This window comes from Mustela erminea, chromosome 19 (assembly GCF_009829155.1).
Source record: "Mustela erminea isolate mMusErm1 chromosome 19, mMusErm1.Pri, whole genome shotgun sequence".
Classification (NCBI taxonomy): Eukaryota; Metazoa; Chordata; class Mammalia; order Carnivora; family Mustelidae; genus Mustela; species Mustela erminea.
Window position 1 is genome coordinate 16,391,308 of NC_045632.1, and position 22,125 is coordinate 16,413,432.

Genomic DNA, 22,125 nt, shown 5'->3' on the forward strand with positions numbered 1-22,125 from the left:
CATGCACGGCAAGTGCTCAGGGAAGGGCTGGGCACAGAATTGGGACCCATTAGTGTTAATGATTATTGTTTTTCTTCCCCTGTGGACCCAGACACTGCTGGCCGGCCAACCCAAGTGACATGCTCAAGTCCCTTCTTCCCTGGCTTCTGCCCCAGGAGAGGCTGGAAAGCTAACTGAAATTTCCCACCTTCCTGGAGCTGGGGGAGGCCACGTGACACTTTTCTGGCCTGTGATATGTAAGTGGAATCTTCTGGGGGGATTCTGGGAGGGGGGAATGCTTAAGCAGTCCATGACTGGAAAGCATGTGCTGCTGGGGTTGACGTTCCCACTCCTTGTCACAGCTGGAGCCACAGGAGCAACCTTGCGACCCGGAGGGGAAGGCTGAGCAAATCCAAGAAGCTCCAGGCAGGACACCACTATCAGTCCCTGAATGAGCCTCCCAGCTAAGTGCCTCCAGGTTTGTTGTGTTAGAGAAATCAATCCTCATCTGTTTCAACAGCTGGGTGCTGGGCTTTCTGTTGTTGCAGCTAAAAGCACTCCTGGGGGCGCCTGGGTGGCTCAGTCATTAAGTGTCTGCCTTCAGCTCAGGTCATGATCCCAGGGTCCTGGGTTCAAGCCCCACATCAGGCTCCCTGCTCGGCGGGAAGCCTCCTTCTCCCTCTCTCCCTGCTTGTGTTCCTTCCCTTGCTGTGTCTCTCCCTGTCAAATGAAATCTTAAGAAAAAAAAAAGTAAATAAAAGCACTCCTGCCTGATGCACCCACCGTAACACAAATGGCTCAGGGCATAAGTCCACACGAATAGTTTGCCAATCTCCATTTAGGTCCCTGAATGAGAACCCTGACTTAGAGGAGAAAGAGGGGGAGACGGGGGCTGAACAGTGTTTGCAAAGCCTCAGTCACCATATTCTGCTCTTCCTTTTCAGCTGCATCTAGTCCCATCTGTGCAATTATTCACTTAATATTTTCTTTAAAATACTTCATTTTCATTTAAAATTTTTTCTTTTTTTTAAAGTAATCTCTGCACCCAGCATGGGGCTCTATCTCACCACCCCAAGACCAAGAAACATGCAACTCCACCGACCAGCTAGCCCAGGCGCCCCAGTAAACCAATTCATTTTAAACTTAAATATATAGGGGCGCCTGGGTGGCTCTGTGGGTTAAGCCTCTGCCTTCTGCTCAGGTCATGATCTCAGGGTCCTGCATCAGGCTCTCTGCTCATCAGGGAGCCTGCTTCCCCACCCTGCCACATGCCTCTTTGCCTCCTTGTGATCTCTGTCAAATAAATAAATAAAATCTTTAAACACACACACACACACACACACACACAATTTAAAAAGAAGACTACAGTACCACCAAAATGAAAAGCTGGCATCTTTTGCTGCAAAAGTAACTTAATAACTAATAATAACAAATACAATGTAAACAAACAAAACATGTTCATCCACAAATCACTGAAAATTATCTGATATAGCATAATTTGGGTTCACTGGACCAGCGAGAATTCTTCATTTTTGCTTTCTATAGAGGAAAAAAAAAATCACAAGATCGGGCAATGCTCGGCATTTTCACAGGGCAACAGAGGGCGAGAGCTAAGGAGGGGCTGTCCCTCGGAGAGGGAACGCATTGTCCTGTTTGCCAGGATTCCGGAAACCCCCTTCCGAAGTGAGATAATTGATTTAGCTTTCCCACTGGCCGGTGGAAGAATTAGGTTGGGCATCTGCCGTACTGCTTCTATTCGGGGCCGCCTCAGAGAGGCCTTCCTGGATTACCTTGCCTAAAATCGCCCGTGTTCCCCCCAGGCAGCCCCCTTCCTGCTTTACCCGTCGCTGTAGTTCTTCTCCCCACCCGATTTCTCTTATGTTCACTTGTTTGTCTGTCTATTGCTTTGCTCTCCAGGAGAATGTTGGTTCCCACAGGGAAAGGATTCTGTTTTCTTCCTTCCTGAAGCCCCAGTGCCTAGAAAGGACATCACAGTAGGGGCTTAAATGCGTAATTACTGTTATGGTCAGGAAGCACAAGGGAAGACTGAGGAGGCATTACAGCCTGGAGGAGATGAAGGAGACAGGACAACCACACACAGTGCGTCATTCTGAGTAGGCTCCTGGGATAGAGGAGGGTCACTGGTGGAAAAGAGGAAAAACGTGACCAAACCCTGTTGCGATTAAGTTCATCGTACCGGACCAGCGCTCATCTCCTGGTTCTGGTAATCACGCCACGGTGCGTAAGATGGCAGCGTGAGGGGACGCTGGGTGAAGGGTCGATATGTGGGCTTCCCATATGATTTTGGTAACTTTTTTGAAACCTAAAATCCCTTCAAAATAAAAAAGGTTTGTTTTTTTCTTAAGATTTTGTTTACTTATTTGAGAGAGAGAACTCTCTCTCAAATAAGCTGAGCTACCTGGCCACCCCCAAAATAAAAAAGTTCATAAAGAATTGTGCTAAGAAGCATTATTTGAGGGTGCCTGGGTGGCTCAGTGGGTTAAGTCTCTGCCTTCAGCTCAGGTCATGATCTCGGGGTCCTGGGATCGAGCCCCACATCGGGCTCTCTGCTCAGCAGGGAGCCTGCTTCCCTTCCCCTCTCTCTCTGCCTGCCTCTCTGCCTACTTGTGATCTCTGTCTGTCAAATAAATAAATAAAATCTTAAAAAAAAAAGAAAGCAGCATTATTTGACGGAAATGTGGCCCCCTGACACTGTTCCACAGACACACTCCGGGTAAGTGGGCAGAGCCTTAGGCCAGGATGAAGGGATGTGAAAAGACCCAACAAATAGCCAAGGGAGAAGTGGCTGTCCAGATTCACTCAGGTCCCCAAGTTTTACTCCCTGGTTCCTGCAGCTCGGCCAGCAGCACTGCCTGCGTACAGAGTCTGGATGCCAGAAACTGGCCTCCACTTTCCATACTGTTAGGGTCATTTGGTGCTTTGAGGATCAGACAATACCCCCACTCCTGCTGCCTCCAAGCACCTTGCCTGCAACCTGCCAACATAGATCAGTATCCCCATTTACAGATGCCCCACTAGCAACTGGAATGCCACGGCTCAGTCTACGCCAAAGAAACAAGAGAGGATGTTCACTAGCAAAGACCCCAGGAACCCAATTATAATATATTCAAAATCTTTTCTACCACAAAATCTATTTACTATACATACATATTTTAATTCTGTGTAAGTACCTGTACTGTATCTTTAGCCCAAAAGGAAATGGCACATCTGCATGGGGTGGACAGGTGAGGGTGGCGGTGAGGGGGCCACTCTGTACATTGATGGGGGTGACAGCCGAGTGCATTTCCTTACACCCAAAGAACTGGACATCAAAGAGGGACTTTTATTCTGGGTAAATTTTAAAAATTCAATGGAGTTAAAATTGAAATTAAAACTGAATTTTAAAAAATGTGTGCTATACCGATAGATGCGATGACCAAAGATCTCAAAGCTCCGCCGTTGCTGGGCATGGTGGGAAACGTGCCCACGTGGAGCGTGGCCTCTTCCCTCCACAGAATGAGAAGCAGGGAGTGTGCCTCTGCGGGAGGGGGGCCGTTCATGTGCGGGAGGAGGTCTGACAGGATGCCCCCCCGCCCCCGACTGCTGATGTAACCAACTCCCAGGGAGGACGGCAGGCTTGCAGGTGACACGTAGGACAGTGAAGGAGACTTACATGTTCCCCTTGATCCTTTTTTAAAGTAATTTTTAAAAATAACAAGAGGCCTACGTGTCCCAGCCGCAACATTTAAGGAAACAAAAGAGTCACACTGTACTCACCCTCCGTGTGTTCCAGACACTAGTGATCCCTGAGGGTCCCAGGAGAGCTGAGGCTGGTCAGAGGCTGCACATCTGCGGAGAAGAACAACGCGAGGTCACGTCTTTGGCCAACCTGAGCCTTCCTGCTCCAGTTTCTATCAGTCACAAACCCATTCCCTCAACGAATATTTATTGAATATGTGCTCTGGGCTAGGGACCAAGGGAACGCCAGTGACCAAGCCAAAGTCAAAGCCACTGTCCTCAGAGAGTAGATAATTCCAGGAGAGGAGGAAGACAACAAACAAATAATAGGGAGCAGTGAGTGTCTTGAGGGAAACCAAACAGGGTGAGCCGAGTGATGGGCCCGTTGCTTCACAGACTAGTCAGAGGAAGCTGAGAAGAGGACAGACATGTTAATGCAGGAAACCGTGACTGTCTGGGCAAGAGACTTCCAGACCACAGGGATGGCCAGTGCAAAGGACCTGAGGCAAAGTATGCGTGTGGAGCATTGTAGGAGCGGCAGGAGGCCTGTGTACCCGGCGCAGGGTGAGTGAGGGGATGAGGGCAGGAAGGTGACAGGGGAAGATGGAAGGCCACTATGAGGATATTTCCTCCAGACAACTATGAGCAGAGGAGTGGCATTTGTCCAGCCTTAACTTCGTATTATTAATTTATGTTTTAAAATATTCAGTATGGTTGTTCATATATGAATGGATATTTCAATGAAAACTTTATATTATTAATTTATGTTTTTGAATATTTAGTAGGGTTGTTCATATTTAAATGGATATTTTATAGATGAATGAATGTCTCCAGGCTGAGCAGCCACTGTCTGTATTGTTCACCCTCACATTTCAGTTGTGAGGTAGGCTAGGTACTCACTAAGGCAGGGAGGTGAGATCTGAGGGGATAATCTAGAACCTTCCTACAGGGAATGTCCATTAAATTAATGACTCTCACTCCGCAGGTGCCAGGCTCTGTCCTAGCAGACACATGCTGACTCATTTCACTCTCTCAATAACTCTAAGAAATAGACATTATGATTTTGTCTGTGCTATGGAGAAGGTAACTGAGGCACAGAGCGGGTAAAGAGTCCATTGGCTAAGGCTACCCAGCCAGTCAGAAGTTTATTACAGCTGGATGAACCCACGCAGCCTGGCTCCAGGGCCCGCTCCTGACTACTCGGCTGGGCCAATGGTCACAGTGGTCCACAAAGAGAGCTAACTACAGGCTAACAATGCCTCCCTGCCCCACCTCTCCAGCACCGCAATGTCTGAATGCTACCCAACACTAAGGCCAAGCTCAAATTCTAGCCAGCTCAAGGAAGCTCCCAGAAGGAAAACTAGCAAGCAGCTAGCCAACTTTCCAGAATCCAGGAATCAGGTTATCTTCAATAATCTTGCCCCTAGAGGTTCCTGGAGAAGCCAAAAGGGCTTCTCAGCCTTTCCTGTGCCACAGACCCCCATTGGCAACCTGCTAAAGAAGAGTGTAGACTCCTCCTTAGAATCATCTTTTTAAGTGCACAAAATACAACACACAAGGTTATAAAGGAAACCAATTATACTCAGATATCAAAGTATCTGCAGAAAAAAACCCCTAATCTGAGATACAGTAATATTCGTGCTTCTTTATGAATGCTTTAAATTACGAGATCCTAGTGGTGGGTCTAATAACTAGAGTAATTTAGAAACAGATGGGCGTAAATGGTATTTTACAATATCTGCAACAACTGTAATGTGATACTGAAATATTTTTACTTTCTTGTGGCAACAAAGTCACAGTTACTGCCGGTACAATGTGGCCTGTGCCCCTCATTGGGAAGGAAAGGAAATGCTTAATTTCAGACGGTAGAGGAAATAAAGACTAACTTCTTCCCCCAGCCAACTTCATGGTCCTCTGAATTCCGTCCTTGGATGGAAGGGTCCAAGGACCTGGGATGAGGAATCCTGAAGCCAGACGCCAGCTAGAGTGACGATGGGACAGCAGGTCCCCCGGGAAGGTAATAACCAGTGAGCATGGGGACAGACTCAGATCTTTGTGAGCACCTACAGTTTGGGTCCACCCTGCATTCGTCTCCCTCTCTGAGTCAGTCCCCTGAACCTGACCTTTCCCTGTCAGCACCTGGGACTCCTATGGGAATGCCCCCCACCTCCACCAACAGCTGGAAGGGAACTGAAAGGGTGGTCATATGATCCAGACCAGGCCAGTAAAGCCACTTGAACCTCCTTGTCCCTGCTCCTGGCCTCAGAGAGAGTTTAGGGTGGCCCTGGCATTGAAGCCAAGGTGATTGGCTTCAATAAACAGTGGCCTCAGGCCATGTCCTGGGACTATAGGAAAGTGATGGTTCGTTTCTCCTGGAGCGCTGCTTAGCTGGTTGGATAAATACATGGAGCTGCCTCAGAGCTTTTCTGACAACAAAACCAACACAGGGGCATACAGAGCCAGGAAGAAGGAAACAGGGCCCTGACCACCTGGGAGGCTCTGGATCTAGCCACACCTGAAGCCGTTCAGTAGACTGTCCCAGGCCTTGAGCTGAAACACTTCCTTTGATACCTAAGCAGGCTGACTTGAATTTCCATTTGTTCACAAAACCAAACGACTCGATTAACACTGAAGGGCAGAGTTGAGTGCAGTTCTTGACAATTCCCATAGCTCACTACCAAGCCATTTAGGAAAGCACAAAATAAAATTAGATACAGTTACTGTACATAGAAACACCAAACAGAAAAACACATAGTCTTTAAAAGCTCAGAAACAGTCTCTTGGGTAGTTGCTTTGCCTGCGCTGGTCTATGAAGCCCTGACAATCATGGGTTTTAAGATGCTCTGCAGGGCAGAAGGGAATCAGAGGCACCCAGAACATTTCCCTTTATCGCCAGACTTTCCATTAAGAAAAAAAGTCTTGGGATGATCGGGAGGCCCCTGCAATAAAGCTCCTGTAAAATTTTAATAGCTGCCTTTTTAAATGACAGTGGAAATTGCTTTTCTGCCACTCACATTCTCCCCCTTCCCTTCTCTAAAGTGAGGTCTATGGCTCTTAATAAGCACATCAGCAGTGATGTGTGGCGGGGGGAGCTGTCCTGTCCCTCAGTATGGGGTCCCATGGGGAGGACACTGAGGGGTTGGGGCCAACGGCAGCAAAGGTGGGCTATGGGGCCAGCAATTCAGCCAGGATCCCAGAGCTCCCAGTGAAGTCCCTCTTCACACCACCTGGGAAAGGAGGATGGCCTTGGAATTGCTCAGTGGTCCCAGCACACCCACCACAGCCACAGCCCAGCTGGCCCACTTGTCTGTCACACAGGCCACACTCATAGGGCCACGCATCTCGCTTCCCAGGGTTTGCCCCAAGAAACAGAATCCCAGAGGACAGCACCTGGGGGTGAGAGGGTATCTTGGCCTGACTCCCAACCTGACTGGTTCCTCCCCTTGGCCACAGTGATTGGCTCTGGGAGAGACACAGGGTCCAAGCAGGGCCAATCAGTGTAGGTCCTGGAAAGTGTGTGGGAAGTACTGGGGGGAGGGCCTGGGATAGAAGGCGGGGGCTGCTGAGGGCTCTCTGCCACCTGAGAGGTGGGGGGCATCGCAGAATGAAGTCAAAGCTGAGAGAGACAGAGCCCGGAAGTGGAGAAGGGTGTGTTCCTGACGACACCTGAGTGTTGACTCTGGTCAGGCCAGCCCGGGGACTTTCAGGTCCTAGAGCCATTAGCTTCCCTTTGCAGCTCCAGTCAGTTTGCGCTGGGAAGATCCTGTCTCTTACAAGACAGAAATAACTGACTGATGCAACCGGAGGGGAACCTCAGCAATCAACAGCGCATTCCTTCATGTTTGGGTGACTGGGATCCTTTCTAAGCCAAAAGGATCATGTCTCTCCAGAAAACAAAACAAAAACACTGTTTCATCGATGACAAAGGCCTCTCTAAAGACCCCGTCTGTAGGAAATGGGTGAAGAACAACCCGACCTAGACTGAACTGCCCACTTGATGGATGAGGAAACTGAGGCTCAGAACGCTCATGTGACTTGTGTGGGGCCCAGGCCTAGCTGGAGGCAGAGCCAGGCCCCTCCAGAACCCAAGGAGGTGCGGTCCTCAGGGGGGACACTACAGAGGGAAGGGGAGGCAGCAGGTGAGGCTGCAGGCCCCCAGGCCCCTATTTACCGACGGCTGCTCCCTCCGCTTTAAAAACTGGGCTTTCAGGGGAGTATCTGACAGAAGATCCGCTGCTCCACAGTAACAGGGACAACCAGTCTCATACCACGTTTCAAAGTATTTACATGCTACTGCCCTTGGTTTTGATGCTCACTGTAATCTTGTGAAGCAGGCATTTCAGCCACTTACACCTCTCCACTCCCCTCTGCCTGGTCCTCCCGGAAGACCAAGTGAAGATGCAGTTGCTAATCCTATGGGTCAGAGAGTCTGACTGCCGGCACCTGCTCTCCCAGCGGGCAGGCTTGTGAGCCCCAAAGCCTAGCGCCACGCCTACGTGCTCTTTTCTCTCGCTGCGCCCAGAGATGGCAGCTTTCTCTTGTGCTTTCTGTCTTGGAGCAGGACACACACTCTGGGCAGTGTTCAGCGAACCCCTAAGAGGGCCCGGCCACACGTACCCGCCTCTCCTGACCAAACGCTGAGGCGGGTAGCCAGACCTTCGTCCTCCACGCACTCATCATGTAAGCGGCGGATGGAGGAACCCGGCTCGCTGGGGCATTTTGCTAGAAGCTGCTTTCTCCTTTCCAGACTTCACCAGGGCTTCACCTTGGGGCATCAGGGGCCTATAATAAAGTGGTTCCATCATCCTTCATTTAGAGAAGATTCCCATTATACCCATCCTCACCTCATCTTTGAAAGAGGGATTTGCAAGAGTGACAGGAAGATACCTGTTCATAGAGGTGGGCCTCTACGCCCCTGCCAACAAAGCAAAGCTGCTGTGTGCAAAGACTCTGCCTTGGGAAAATCTAGGTCCTCGGCTGCTATACTGTACGGCAGCCGCTGAGATCATCTTGCAATTAATCATGCTTTCTCTGATGACCTATATTCTATTAATAACACACTAACGACTTAGTGCTAGTTTTTTCATTGATTGATTCAGTCCACAGATAATGATTGAGGCTGGTGCACTGACTTGGAGGGTCTTATGTGCTTGTTTCCTGTCCTCCCCCGCACCGAAAAGAAGGATCACAGTACAGGACTTCTCTGTGCCGGGGGTGTCCCACGGCCGTTCCGCCTCCAGCCTCACCCAAGCGACTCCGTTGAATTGTGACACAAGACAGACGTCTGCGGAGAACTACTGAGGCAAAGCGGCATTGTGTGACCATTTCCCACACAGCAGCCTGGCCAGAAGGTCGGACTTGGACACACCCAATGTACTAAAGCCGTAGACTGAGGGGAACTCTCTGTCACCGCGGGTGGGAGCACACATAGGAAGAGACATTTTGAGAGAGCGGTTGGCAATTTCTTGTAAAGAGGAAGAGACCGTAACCTCAGTGACACACTTCACTTCCCCACTGGCTGGGGTCTGGGATTCCCTGCTGAGTTCCCAGACCCATGTGGCCTTGCAAATTCTCACTCTGGCCTGAAGCACGAGGTTTTTGCTTTGATTTGACTACATGCCAGGCGCTGTGTTCAGTTAACTATCAACCCGTTTAACCCTTAGAACAGCCCTGTGAAAAGGATCTGGTAGCATCTCCATTTTTAACCAACCAGCAAACAGAGGCCACAGAGAGGTAACTTGCCCAAGATCCTAGAGCAAGGTGATGGCACACGGGATTTGAACCCAGTGGGTCTGGCTCATATCTTCATGTTAGTGTAGGTGAAGGCTTCTCCTTCAGGGATTTGAGGAGCGTGTTCTCCTCATAAAAAGGGTCAGCCTCGGGCGCCTGCGTGGCTCAGTGGGTTGAGCCTCTGCCTTCGGCTCAGGTCATGATCTCAGGGTCCCGGGATCGAGTTCCACCATCGGGCTCTCTGATCGGCAGGGAGCCTGCTTCTCCCTCTCTCTCTCTGCCTGCCTCTCTGCCTAGTTGTGATCTCTGTCAAATAAAAATAAAATCTTTTTTTTTTTTTTTAAGATTTTATTTATTTATTTGACAGAGAGAGAGAGATCACAAGTAGGCAGAGCAGCAGCCAGAGACAGAGGGGAAGCAGGCTCCCTGCTGAGCAGAGAGCCCGATGCGGGGCTCGATCCCAGGACCCTGAGGTCATGACCTGAGCCGAAGGCAGAGGCTTTAACCCACTGAGCCACCCAGGTGCCCCTAAAAATAAAATCTTAAAAAAAAAAAAAAAAGTGGTCGGCCTCATTCCCATAGTCCTTCGTCCCTTTCCCCATCTGTCTTGTTCTAGCTTGGAATGTGGAGGTAACACTTGGATTTGAGAGGGTCCCTCTTGTCCCCAGAACACCAGTCGGCCAACAGAGAAGGACTGAACTCTTCAGGTGCCCTGGCCCCCCAGGGAAGGTGGGTGCAGCAGCCATCTGTGGCCAGGAGGGGGCAAGAGAGCCAGAGCAGGGCTGGTGTTCACTTTGCCCTCTGCCACGCCACAGAACCACGTCATTGGACACATCTTTTGTACCAAAATGACAACGCCACTTCAGACCCATACTTGCAGCCACAGGCACGCCTAACTAATATTTCACCCTATCATAGCTGGCCTCTGGTGGCCCTGTGCCGGTGCCGTGTCACCCCCCCAGAAGGTTTTCACAGCCACTAACACAATATGAAGGTATCTCCAAAGGACTCGGCTCAGGGATGAACTTTGGGAATCAGATTTCCACTAAGCATGAGTGATCACAGGCATCTAGAGAGGACTTGGGTGCCTGAATTAACTCCCCGAGGACCTGAATTTGGAACAGCCTTCCTGGGCGTCTCAGAGTGGTCAAGGAGACTGCGATTCTAGGGGCCAAGTCCGGCCCGCTGGCACCACACTGTGCTCTGCTGGCCCCAGGCTCACAGACTGGGGAAATCCTGCATAGCTTGTGAATCCTTTTTCCTCCTGTCACCAGCCGTTTGCTGGATGTGCCAACAGTTAAACCCCTTCCTGCACTCCATAAAAACAGCCCGTCAGCGTGGCTGACTGTTGGGTGCTTTTCCACAAAGCGGTCCCCAGATCTCAGCTAATCAGATGGAAGGTAGAACAGTGGTCACTCTACCAAAATAGGTCAGGCTTTATTTGTTAATCCTCTTATTCACCATATATTGAAAGGAAAGAATGAAAAAAACATTATTAGCAGCAAGACCAGGGTTGTTACTCAACCTATGGGTGCCTCAGTTTGCTCACCTATAAAATGGGGATAATAATAGGGGTGTTGTGAGCACTACGGAAATTACTCCATGAAAAATTTTTAGAGCAGAACCTATCATGTAGTAAGCGTTCAATACAGGTGAGCTATTGTTTATTCTTCTTGCTGGTGACATGGTAAATTTCTTACATTGAAGGCCCATGAAAAGCTTCAAAACCCCCTTCTCTGCAGAGAAAGGCATTGTTCTGATTCTGGCCACGTAGGGAAGGAAGGGAGCCTGAAGGTTCAGGCCAGGGAGGAGAAGCTGGCTCCAGGGCTCAGGGTCCTGTGGGCAGAAAATGGACCTACTGGCTGCTGGCTGCCCGCCCAGCAGTTCTCCCCTTTCTTCTCCAGGTGCTCGGTTAACACCACATCTCCTAACCTGCCCCGCAGCTAGGGGTGACCAACAAGAGGTGGGACTTCAAGGAAAATTCCTCACCAGAGCCCTGGAGCCGGACTATGCTTTTGTGCCCATCCCCCCAACCCCAATTCCCACCTGGCTTCGACTCACTGGCTTGACTCCAGAGGCCATACTGGACCACGATGCCACTTTAAGGATGAAGGCCTTTTGCTGGGGACGGTGAGGCAGAAAGACAGAAGGATCCTGTGGAGCTGCCACACCAACCCCGGGCTGCCAACCTCTGGACACTTTGCTCACAGGAGCAACGATCTTCTATGGAATTTGTACTGGTGTTATTTCGACTCCGCTACCGGCAGCCAAGTGTACTTTCAGACGATACTGTGGCCTTACGCAGCAGATGGTCAGTGGGAGAGCCTTCTACGCAAGAGAAATCCCTCTAGAAACCAGCCACCATGTAGAGTGCTCACAGGCTTTAGAGGACCCTTGATCTCTCCTCAGCACTGGGCAGAAAGCTAGACGCAGAATTTCCCACAGAATGGGGTTACCACCATTTTGCCTTATGAGGAGGTAAAATAAGAGCTAGGGGAGATCTACTGGGTCATTCGTTCAGCAATTATTAAACACTACTGTACGCTGGACACTGTGCGTGGTAGGGCGCTCGATACAGTAGACAAAGCAGGCACCATTCCTGTCCTTATGAGCCTTACCATCTAGAACGGGGGACAGAAAATAAATAGGAGAACAAATACTTTTTTGAGTGGAAATGGTAAGAAGTACCATTCAGGAAATGCAGGTGGATTTTATGTATGTATGTATGTGGATTTTAGCCCAGAGCTAAAGAGAAAGGAGAAGGAAGCCATTTGAAAAGTGGAAGTAAGAACACCCCAGGATGTCCATCAACTGAAGAATGGATAAACAAAACGTGACACATCCACACAATGGAATATTATTCAACCAGAAAAAGAATGAAGTACTGGTTCATGCATGATGTAGATGAACACTGAAAACATCATGCTGAAAGAAGCCAGTCATAAAAGACTATGGACTGCAGGATTCCATTTACATAAAATGTCCCAAAGAGGCAAATCCATAGACACAGAAAGTAGATTAGTGGTTGCCAGGGGGTGGGAGGAGGGAGGGTGGGGGGTAGTGACTGCTGATGAGTACAGGTTTTTTGGGGAGAAGGGGCAATGAGAACGTTCTGGAATTGGATACTGGCGATGACTGCACAACCTCGTGAATACACCAAAACCCACTGAATTGTCTACTTTAATAAGGGTGGATTTTATGGCCTGTGAATTATACCTCAATTAAAAGACACTCGAGGGGCTACACTGATTCAATTGCTGTGTCGATAATATAGTTTCTCATGAAAGTAAAAAAAAAAAAAAAAAGAAAGAAAAGAAAGAAAAAAAGAGTATCCCAGGAGATGGAGGAGAATGTGAGAGTCTGTTCAAGGGAACCCACAGGAGGCCTGCGTGGCTAGATCGTTGTGGCCCAGCTCAGACACATGCTTATTATTCTAAGTCTGATGGGGAGCAGGAACGTGACATGTCCTGATTTACATTTGTGAAAGATCCCTCTGGTTCTTGCAGAGAGACTGTCGGGGTTCAGAAGAAGCAGGGAGAACAACGAGGGGGCCGCTGCGTGGTGCAAGGAGAGGCGGTGGTGGCTGGGACCAGGCTGGGGGCGGAGGGATGGGAAGGAGGAGGCTGGTAAAGACATGAATTTCAAATCGAGGACACGCAGGCCTTGCTGATGGGGTGGCCGGGAGGGTTAGACCAAAAAGGAAGACAGCGCAGGTCTCGTGAGTTTTTCCAGAGTGGTTTTCTGCCAGATTCAGACTGCACAGAACAAGAGCAGGTCACCAAATGTCTGTTAAATGAATTGAATAAATGAGCAAAATCGCTGCCTGGCTTTTTCGGGCTGGGGACACATTTTTGTATTTTCAATAAAGATGTTAAATTCTCTCTCTCCCCATGTATATATACATATAGAAATATCTATGTGTCCTCACCTTACCTTACCCATTCCTGTGTCTCTCCCATCCACTGGCAGAGAGTGGCCACTAGACAGCATCGACTACCCATCCGCTCAAACCAGAAACCTGAGGTTGTCCTTTTATACATATAGACACCCTGTGCGGGACAGAGTTGCTAAGTTGGTGACAAGCAGACCCCTCTACCTCTGAGGCGGGCAGAGGAGCGGATAAGCCAGGAAGAAGGCAGCTCTTACTTCTGGTGAAACTGTAGGAGGGGAGAGAGGAAGAGCTGCTGCTCGAGAGACAGGAGGTGTCCCCTGTCTTGTTAGAGGGAGTGGGCAGGGGTGAGGGACACGGTCAAGAGGGGGAGCAAGCACCGTGAATAAACATGGTCTAGTCAGCGAGCCTCTATTTGCCCCTTCGAGCTTTCCCTGCCACTGCAAGTGCAGCCCAGCAGAAGACAAGTTATAACCCGAATGGGTCATTAGCCCCAATGCACTGCAGCCACACCCATTCTGAGGGCAACACCAGAACCCCAGAAGAATGCATCCTTATTCTGGAACCACAAATTGGAAAGGGGAAGGCACGTGGCATCTCACAGAGCCACGGCTGTTGCTGTCACAGGCCACGGCGCACACAGTGCCCCCGGTCTAGTGCCACGCAGTGGTCTTGCCGGGGTGTGCCCACCCAGAGCCTTCCTTCTGGTTCCACGCTCCCCACCAACAGGGCTCATCTGGTTTAAGAAGAGGATGTGAGAAACATTTTTTTTTTTTAATTTTTTATTTTTTAAAGATTTTATTTATTTATTTGACAGAGAGAAATCACAAGTAGTCGGAGAGGCAGGCAGAGAGAGAGAGAGGGAAGCAGGCTCCCCGCTGAGCAGAGAGCCCGATGCGGGACTCCATCCCAGGACCCTGAGATCATGACCTGAGCCGAAGGCAGCGGCTTAACCCACTGAGCCACCCAGGCGCCCCGTGAGAAACATTTTACGGGTGGCTCGTGTGCGGTGGGCTTGGTTGTGGACGTAAGGCAGGCTCGTCTGTGCTGCCTGTCCCATGAAGCTGCATCTGGAACGCAGCCAGGGCCCCCGATACCTCGACTTTCTAGAACTCCCCCGTGTTATTCTTACTGGCGGCAGATCTGGTCGTGCTGAACGCTTCAAACAGCTGAACTCTGCATGTTTCATTCTACAAAGACTGGAAGGAGGACAAAGTGCTTGTCATGGTCGGTTAGAAGGGACTCCTCACGCGGTACCCACGCTCGCCTCTCCTAGTCTGACCAAGGTCCGGATGTGTGTTCTCCAACAGCAATGCCATGGACGTTCCACCTGCCAGCCGGGGCACCCTCCCAACAGGTCCCTAAGGTGGACCGAGAATGAGGGTACGATGCCACCACTCAAACACATAAAATGCATAAGCTTTTGTCACTGGACTTTCCATAAGTGGGATCATATCGCTTGACTTCTCTGAATCTTGCTTTCCCTTAAACATATCACGAAAAAGCCTCCAAATCAACAAGCAGGCTTTCACCCACTCTTTTTAGCAGTGGATATTCCACAGTACAGATGTGCCCGGTTCTACTCTATCATTCCCTGAAAAATGGGAATTTTATTTCCAGGGTTTTATTCGTTTGCCACTGCAAACCATTCTGTAATGAACATCTTTTGGTACTGGGGCCATTTCTTTCCTGTAGGGTAGATTCTCAGGAGTGGAGGTGCTGCGCTGAAGGCTATTTATGGAATATTAGATAGTTCTCTTATGGAACGGTTCCAAGATCAAGGTGTAGAACTGTGTGTGTAGGACGTGCTTATCTTTGGATTCAGTAACTCTGGAAGAACACACCTGAAAAATGGGTGTCCTCACGGGAGGGGAACTAGGTTATAATGGATGACGGGACAGGGGTGGGGAGAGAGCCACCTACTTTTCACCGTCCCTCCTTTTGGGTGCCATTTGAACGTTTTATCACGTGCATATACTGCTCATTCAAAAATAAATAAAAATTCTTTTTCAGGCTGTCTTCTAAAGAGGTTGCGATGATTCACACGTCCTCTGGCAGCTGGGAGAGTACTCAGCTGAGCTCATTAATGCCCTACATTTTTCTCCTTCAAGGTTGTCCCCTTCTGACCTCCCCCCCTTTTTTTTTACCTAGCCGGGGCTGAAACGTGTCAGATTTTACCTTCCCGTGATCCACAATTCCTCCTATTCCACAGCCCTTGGGCGGGCAGAAAGCAGACTTCCTGAGGTGCTCATCTTGACAAGGCAGTGTGGCCAGCCCCTCCAATAGTGTCAGAGAGGAGCCCGAGCCAGGGTGGGAGCCAGATCCTCGGGGGCCGGAGGGCACCCACGGCTCTCTCTCTTCGAATGCTTGCAGGCCACACTGTTTTAAACTCACGCTGACTGAGCTGCCCCAAATGCCTAAGGTCTCTCAGAGAGGGCCAAGGAGGAGGCCAGCAGCAGCTGCGGCTGCCGGAGGGACCCACCCTCTCAAGAACAAGGCCAGAGACAAGAAACAGGAGGGAACAGGGGACAAAGAACACAAGCAAATCCAGCTCATACAAGTGAGAGGGCTTCTCATTCATCTACTTCCTATAGGCCAGGCAGCCTCGATGGCTTGGTTCTCAACCAACGGCCTCACCAGCCAATGCTTTTAAGCCCCGCCGTGGGTCGTGAGACAGGACACCAAAGCTGACCCCAAAGCTGACCCCATGCACAGCAAGGTTCATGCACTGGGCAGTAGCTCGGACAGGAACACCTGTTGCTCCATTGCTGGTGGGCACCCGGGACTAACCTGCAGAGGGGTCGGGACTGGAGGCGAAAGCAGCTCTGGGGAAGATGGGGGATGGGAGAACATGAAAAAACATCTCAAAATAGGCAGCGGATCCACCCATGCAAGTGGTGAATTCAGGTCCTGTGCTCCCGTGCCACAGCCTACCCTCGGGTCTGAGCTGGGCGCGGTGCAAGGGAGGGCCCAGCCTTTGCTTGAGCGATTCCCTCTGCCTGGGAAGCCCTTGTCCTTGATCCTTTGAGACCCAGCTCAGCAAGAACGTGTGCCTGTGGGTGTTGGCTAGAGTGGCCTCACTGAGTGAGGAAAATGGGAGACAACCTGAGTGGCCACCAGCAGGGATGAGCAGATAAAGTGAGATGCAGACACACAATGGAATCTTAGGTCTCTCACTCCCTCGTCCTTCATGGCAAGTTCACTGGTAGGTTCTGTTGCTACTGTCTCCAAAATACATCCTGAATCCGTTTCTTTTCTCCTCTTTTCTAGGCCAAGCTACCACTCTCCCTTTTCACCTGGACAACTCCATCAGATCCACTGCTAGTGTCCCAGAGTCCACTCTTGCCTTCCTAGGTTTTCATCACACACAGACAGAGCAATCAAATTGAACAGAGATCATATCAGATAGCTTTCCTGCTTAAACATCCTTCAAACCTCATCCCCTTCCTTTTACCCATTGCTCAAATGCTCCCAGCACACTGGCCTTCTTTCCCTTCCCAACTTATCCCTAACCCAGGGCCTTTGCACATTTTGCTCTATCTATTCTCAAGGCTGGCTTCTTCCTGCCAGTCAGATTTCCCTGTGACTGTGTACAGGAGTGGGCGGGCATGAAATCTAATACATGCAATGACAAGGATATCTCATGGACCTAATGCTGACTAGAAAGGCCAGACAGACACAAATAAGCATTTACATAAAGTTCAAAGCCAGGTTTGAGACAGATGTCAAAAGAGTGGTTTTAGGGGAGCCTGGGTGGCTCAGTGGGTTAAGCTCCCGCCTTCGGCTCAGGTCATGATCTCAGGGTCCTGGGATCCAGCCCCGCATTGGGCTCTCTGCTCAGCAGGGAGCTGCTCCACCCCCCCTGCCTGCTTTTCTGCCTACTTGTGATCTCTCTCTCTGTCAAATAAATAAATAATCTTGAGAAAAAAAAAAGTGGTTTTGCTTGGAAGGGAGGACTGACTGGGAGAGAACAGGAAAGGATAGAAATATTGTTTTTAGAGCTGGTCACATCACTGTGTTGTTTGTGAAAGTTCATCTAGATACATATTTTCAGCAAGTGCCCTTGCTTTTATTTATTATTTATCTGTATCTATATCTTTATATATATGTCTATATCTACATCTTTATCTATATACATATAGATATAGTTTAATAAAATGTTTAAAGAATTAAGACATTTTGGCTGCATAATCTTTGCAAATCATTATCCTTCTTCTGATTTGGGAATCCCACCCAGGAGCCTTAGCAGAAGGCTGGCCCTACCTTCCCTGACCAAATATGACCAAGTCCAGGGACTGGCTCTCACAGCCTCCCCTGCAGCTAGGCCACGGGTGCAGGATCTGTGTTCTACTCAGCAGATGCATCCTCCCTCGATGGCTTAAATCAGCCTGGAGAACCAGGGCTTATCTACCTTGGCATTTGAGCCCAGAGCTGTGGCTTGGCAGGGGAGTTGCTCACTGAGGCTTGAGGAGCAAAAACATGACCCCCACACGCCATTTCCTCCCCCAGCACAACAGCGCAAGATTGGACCATTCCGTACTTGGGAGCCCATTCACTCTTTCAAGAAATGTGTATTGAGGGGCGCCTGGGTGGCTCAGTGGGTTAAGCCACTGCCTTCGGCCCAGGTCATGATCCCAGGGTCCTGGGATTGAGCCCCGCATCGGGCTCTCTGCTCAGCCGGGAGCCTGCTTCCTTCTCTCTCTCTCTGCCTGCCTCTCTGTCTGCTTGTGATTTCTCTCTGTCAAATAAATAAATAAAATCTTAAAAAAAAAAAAAAAAGAAATGTGTATTGAGTGCCAGCTGATTCAGTGTCAGGCACTGTTCTGGCCACTGGGGATCCAGGTGAACAGACCCTGGAGCTAATGATTCTAGTGGAGAAGATGAACAATAAGGTAAGTAAAAGATGGGTTAGAAAAGTGGTACAGAGAAAAACAGAGAAGAGGAGGCGATATATAGACAAAAGCTTTTAGGACATTAGGGAGTTTGTGGGTAGGCGAGGACAGCTTTCTTGGTAGCAGGGAGAGCCCATGCAAGGGTCCTGAGACAGGCTCAGGACCTGGACCGGGGCAAGTGAGAGAACAGAAGGAGGAGATGAAGCCACAGATAATGGGGATAGATCACGTGGGGCCTGGTTGGCCATGGTGAGGACCATGGCTTTTACTCTGGGTAAGATGGAGCCATGTGGGAGGGTTCTCAGCCGTGGATGGACAGATAACAGAGTTCCTCTGGCAGCTTTCCAACTCCTTCCGCTGCCCAAGATGGAAACCAGTCCCAATGAGAAAGAGAAGTTTGGTCATTTGTGTGGTGAATGTCTGTGAGAAATAAACAAGCAAAAAGCCCTCCACCTACTTCCTCCAACCCATCAAGGCCTCGTGGGGGCTGGCAGGGCTTTGCGACATGATAAACAAGCCACATCACTTTATAGGAAACCAGACCGTCCTCCTCCAGTCACAGGGAGAATCCCAAAGGCAGACGGAGGAGCGGTAAGGCCACATGGCTGGGAGAAGGCCATCTCCAGAACCAGCAAGAGCCAGAATCAAGTCCCAGCTCTGCATCTTAGCACCATGTACCCCAGGACTCCTCACCAGACCTTTCTGAGTCCCAGGCTTCCTTACAGTACACTGGGGAGCGGAGAGGGGGAGTAATTTCTATCCTCAATGGGACTGCTGGGAGGATTAAATGAGCTAACAGGTATCAAGTGACTGGCAAAGTGGCCAGCAGAGAGGGTGGCCCAAAAGATGTTAGCAAAGCTGTCATGGCGAATGAGATCCGAAAAGACATCTGAGGGTGTCCCCCAGACAAACTGGACTCGGACAACATTATGCACAGGGCTGAAGTGCAGGGTCCTCCTGAGGAGGGAGGCCTTCAGAATGGAAGTTTCTGTCTCCTAATGTCTATTCTCCAAGGAAAACTGCCCAGAACAAGCAGCATCTAAGCTATCGACGCCCGCCTCTCTGTGTCAGTGCCCCGCGAGCAGAAGCCTCAGCAGAAGAGACTCTGGCCTGTATCTGTCTCTCTCAGGGAAATGGGAGTCAACAGAGAAGCATGACTGACAGCACAAATGGTGGTCTAGGGCAGTTTCTCGCCTCTTCTCCAGTGAGAACAGCAGTGGGCCCTAGTTTGTTCTAGGCAAGGAGGGCCAGGCCTCTGGGGGCCGCAGGTCCACATCCGTGGTTCACGGTCACTCAGCACACACTCACCGGGCTACTTGGAGCCAGATGCAGTTCTGGACGCTGAGATGAGCATAAGGAATGAACAATGACGCCTGCCTCAGAGCTCACGTGCCAAGGAGAACGGGGCACAAGGCACACAAACATATGAGGTCAGATGATAAGTGCTATGAAGAGAAACACAGCAGAGGACAGAAGGGGATGGCAGGGTGCTCAGGAAGGCCTGCATGAGGCAGTGTCTCAGCCATTCAAGCAGAGACCTGAATAAAGTAATGAGATGCTATGTGCATGCATACAGATACATAATTTTGGATATGTCTGTCTGTATATAAAATACATACACACACACCGCCAAGAACACAACGTCTACTGTGGAAACCTAAAATGATCTAGTTTTATAGTTAAGAGTATTGACTGGGATTGGCATCTTCATAAAACCTACACTCTTCCCTCAGATTCCAGTATGAGAACTACTACTAACAGGTGTTCCTTGGGGCACCTGGGTGGCTCCATTGGCTAAGTATCTGTCTTTGGCTCAAGTCCTGATCTCAGGGTCCTGGGATCGAGCCCTGCATCAGGCTCCCTCCTCAGCGGGGAGTCTGCTTCTCCCCCACCTCATGCATCTCTCTCAGATAAATTTAAAAAAAAATCTTGAAAAAAGAAAGATTCAGGGGCACCTGGGTGGCTCAGTGGGTTAAAGCCTCTGCTCTTTGTCTCAAGTCATGATTCCAGGGTCCTGGGATCGAGCCCTGCATCTGGCTCTCTGCTCAGCAGGGAGCACTTCCCTCTCTTCTCTGTCTGCCTGCTTCTACCTACTTGTGATCTCTGTCAAATAAATAAATAAAATCTTAAAAAGAAAAAAAAGAAAGAAAGATTCAATGAGATGGCACAGGTAAAGGATTTTGAATAATGGCTGGCACTCACTGCTTAATAAATTAGTATTGTTATTATATTTGATAAATGGGAGTCATTGTTTAAAAATTTTGCTTAGTAGTATTCCCATTATGAAGTAGCTATTGTTTTTATTACATTACTATTACAATTTCATTCATTTCCTCAGCAAGCTGAGGAAATGAATGAAACAGAGTGTGTATTTGGTGTATCAAAGTGTGTATTTGGTGAAGGGGTTGCACCTTTAACAAAGTTGATGTAGCCCCTGCCTTTAGGAAGCTGATACCATCAAGAGTATGACTGGCCTCAAATACCCCAGCTGAGGAGTTCAGGGAAGAAGGGTGGTGTGCAGCAGTACCAGGCCCCTTTCAGTGATGTTTAAAGAGAGATCTGAAAGAAGAGTCAGCTTGAGCCGGCCACAACTGGGCGGGGAGGAGTAAGGGGAAGACAGGGAGAAGAGGAAGCATGCCAGGGGCAGGGCACAAATGCCCTGCATCGAAGGAACCAGAAGCAGGCCAGGTGGCTGGGAGGCAGAAACAGAGGGACCTGCAGGATGAGGCTAGGGACAGGCGGCAGGCTGGGGCCACAGCATGCCCGCCTTTCCACAGGGTGCTGCTTTGGAAACGTGGACACTGCGTGGGACAACCCTCATCCTCTAGTGGCCCAGGAGTGAATGAAGTTTTAGTGTCCCTACGGTAAAAAAGTATGGCCCAATCCCTGTCCTCAGGGTCTTGCTTAGAGGACTCCCACCTCAGAGGTCCTGGGAAGAGGACACAATAGGCACCCAGGAGAGGTCAGAGGACAGAGTGAACAAGGACCCCATCCCTGCCTATAGCTGATCAACCCAAGGAGAGTGCACCTGGTCTCAGCTGGGCCTGTCCTGAGAACTCCTTCCTGGTCCTGATTAATGAGCCAAAGGGAGATACCTCGTCTTCCTTGGGTTGTGGTAGGCTTGGTCTGAAAGAACACAGAGCTATTCTCTGTGGGGACATGTCCTGCAAGGTGTACAATTCGGGGTCTGCCGATGGCCAGCTTTCCCACCCAGTGGAAGGGAAGGCAGAGAGAGAGAGAATATAAGAGAATGAATAAAGCAGATATGGGTGGAGGGGTGGGGGATAGGGGAGCTGTAAGGAAAGAATCCTGATAGTGGCATTGGTGCTCTGGTTCCCATCCTCTGGCCCTTCCCAGCACCCATCCTGCCCCTCCTGTTATGGTCTGGGCGCGAGCAACCAGCCCCACAGCGAACCCACCCTGGCCAGGGACTGGTTCAGGGAAGGTCATATGACTGGAGTTAGTCCAATCAGAGAGCAGCTCTGATACCTTCCACTGCCGTTGAGGCCTGGATACCTCCCCTCTCCCTCAAGGAAGGGAGTCTGGAACCTGAACCAGTGCTGAGAGCTAGTCTGCATCCTCCAGGGCAGCCCGGTTTGAGGAGGACCCGATTATGAGAGGGAAGAATGGATGGTCGGAAAAAAGTGGGTCACTGGTGATGGCCCTGAGCTCCTGGCCTAACCAGCCCAGAAGTTGACCCCACCCCTCTGGGCCTTCCAGTTGCGGGAGGCCATCCTTTCCCCTAGGGCTTGTGGTGTTTCTGTTACTTGCAACCAGGTAACTGCTGAGTACACAATCCTTCCCGCTTTGCTTCTGGTTTTCTTTTCTTTCTTTCTTTTTTTTTTTTTTTTAGGTTTTATTTATTTATTTGACACCGAGAGAGAGAGATCACAAGTA

The 22,125-nt window shown here is 49.8% G+C and overlaps 1 protein-coding gene across 4 annotated transcripts in view; it reads right to left on the reverse strand.

Annotated features, from left to right (window-relative positions):
• Positions 1-22,125, reverse strand: part of SIPA1L3 (signal induced proliferation associated 1 like 3) — a 234,986-nt gene that overhangs the window by 140,463 nt on the left and 72,398 nt on the right. For all 4 annotated transcript variants that reach the window (XM_032326312.1, XM_032326309.1, XM_032326311.1 and 1 more), the window contains exon 2: positions 3,757-3,828. The gene's annotated coding sequence lies outside the window, so the exon portion shown is untranslated. The remainder of the gene's footprint in view (positions 1-3,756; positions 3,829-22,125) is intronic.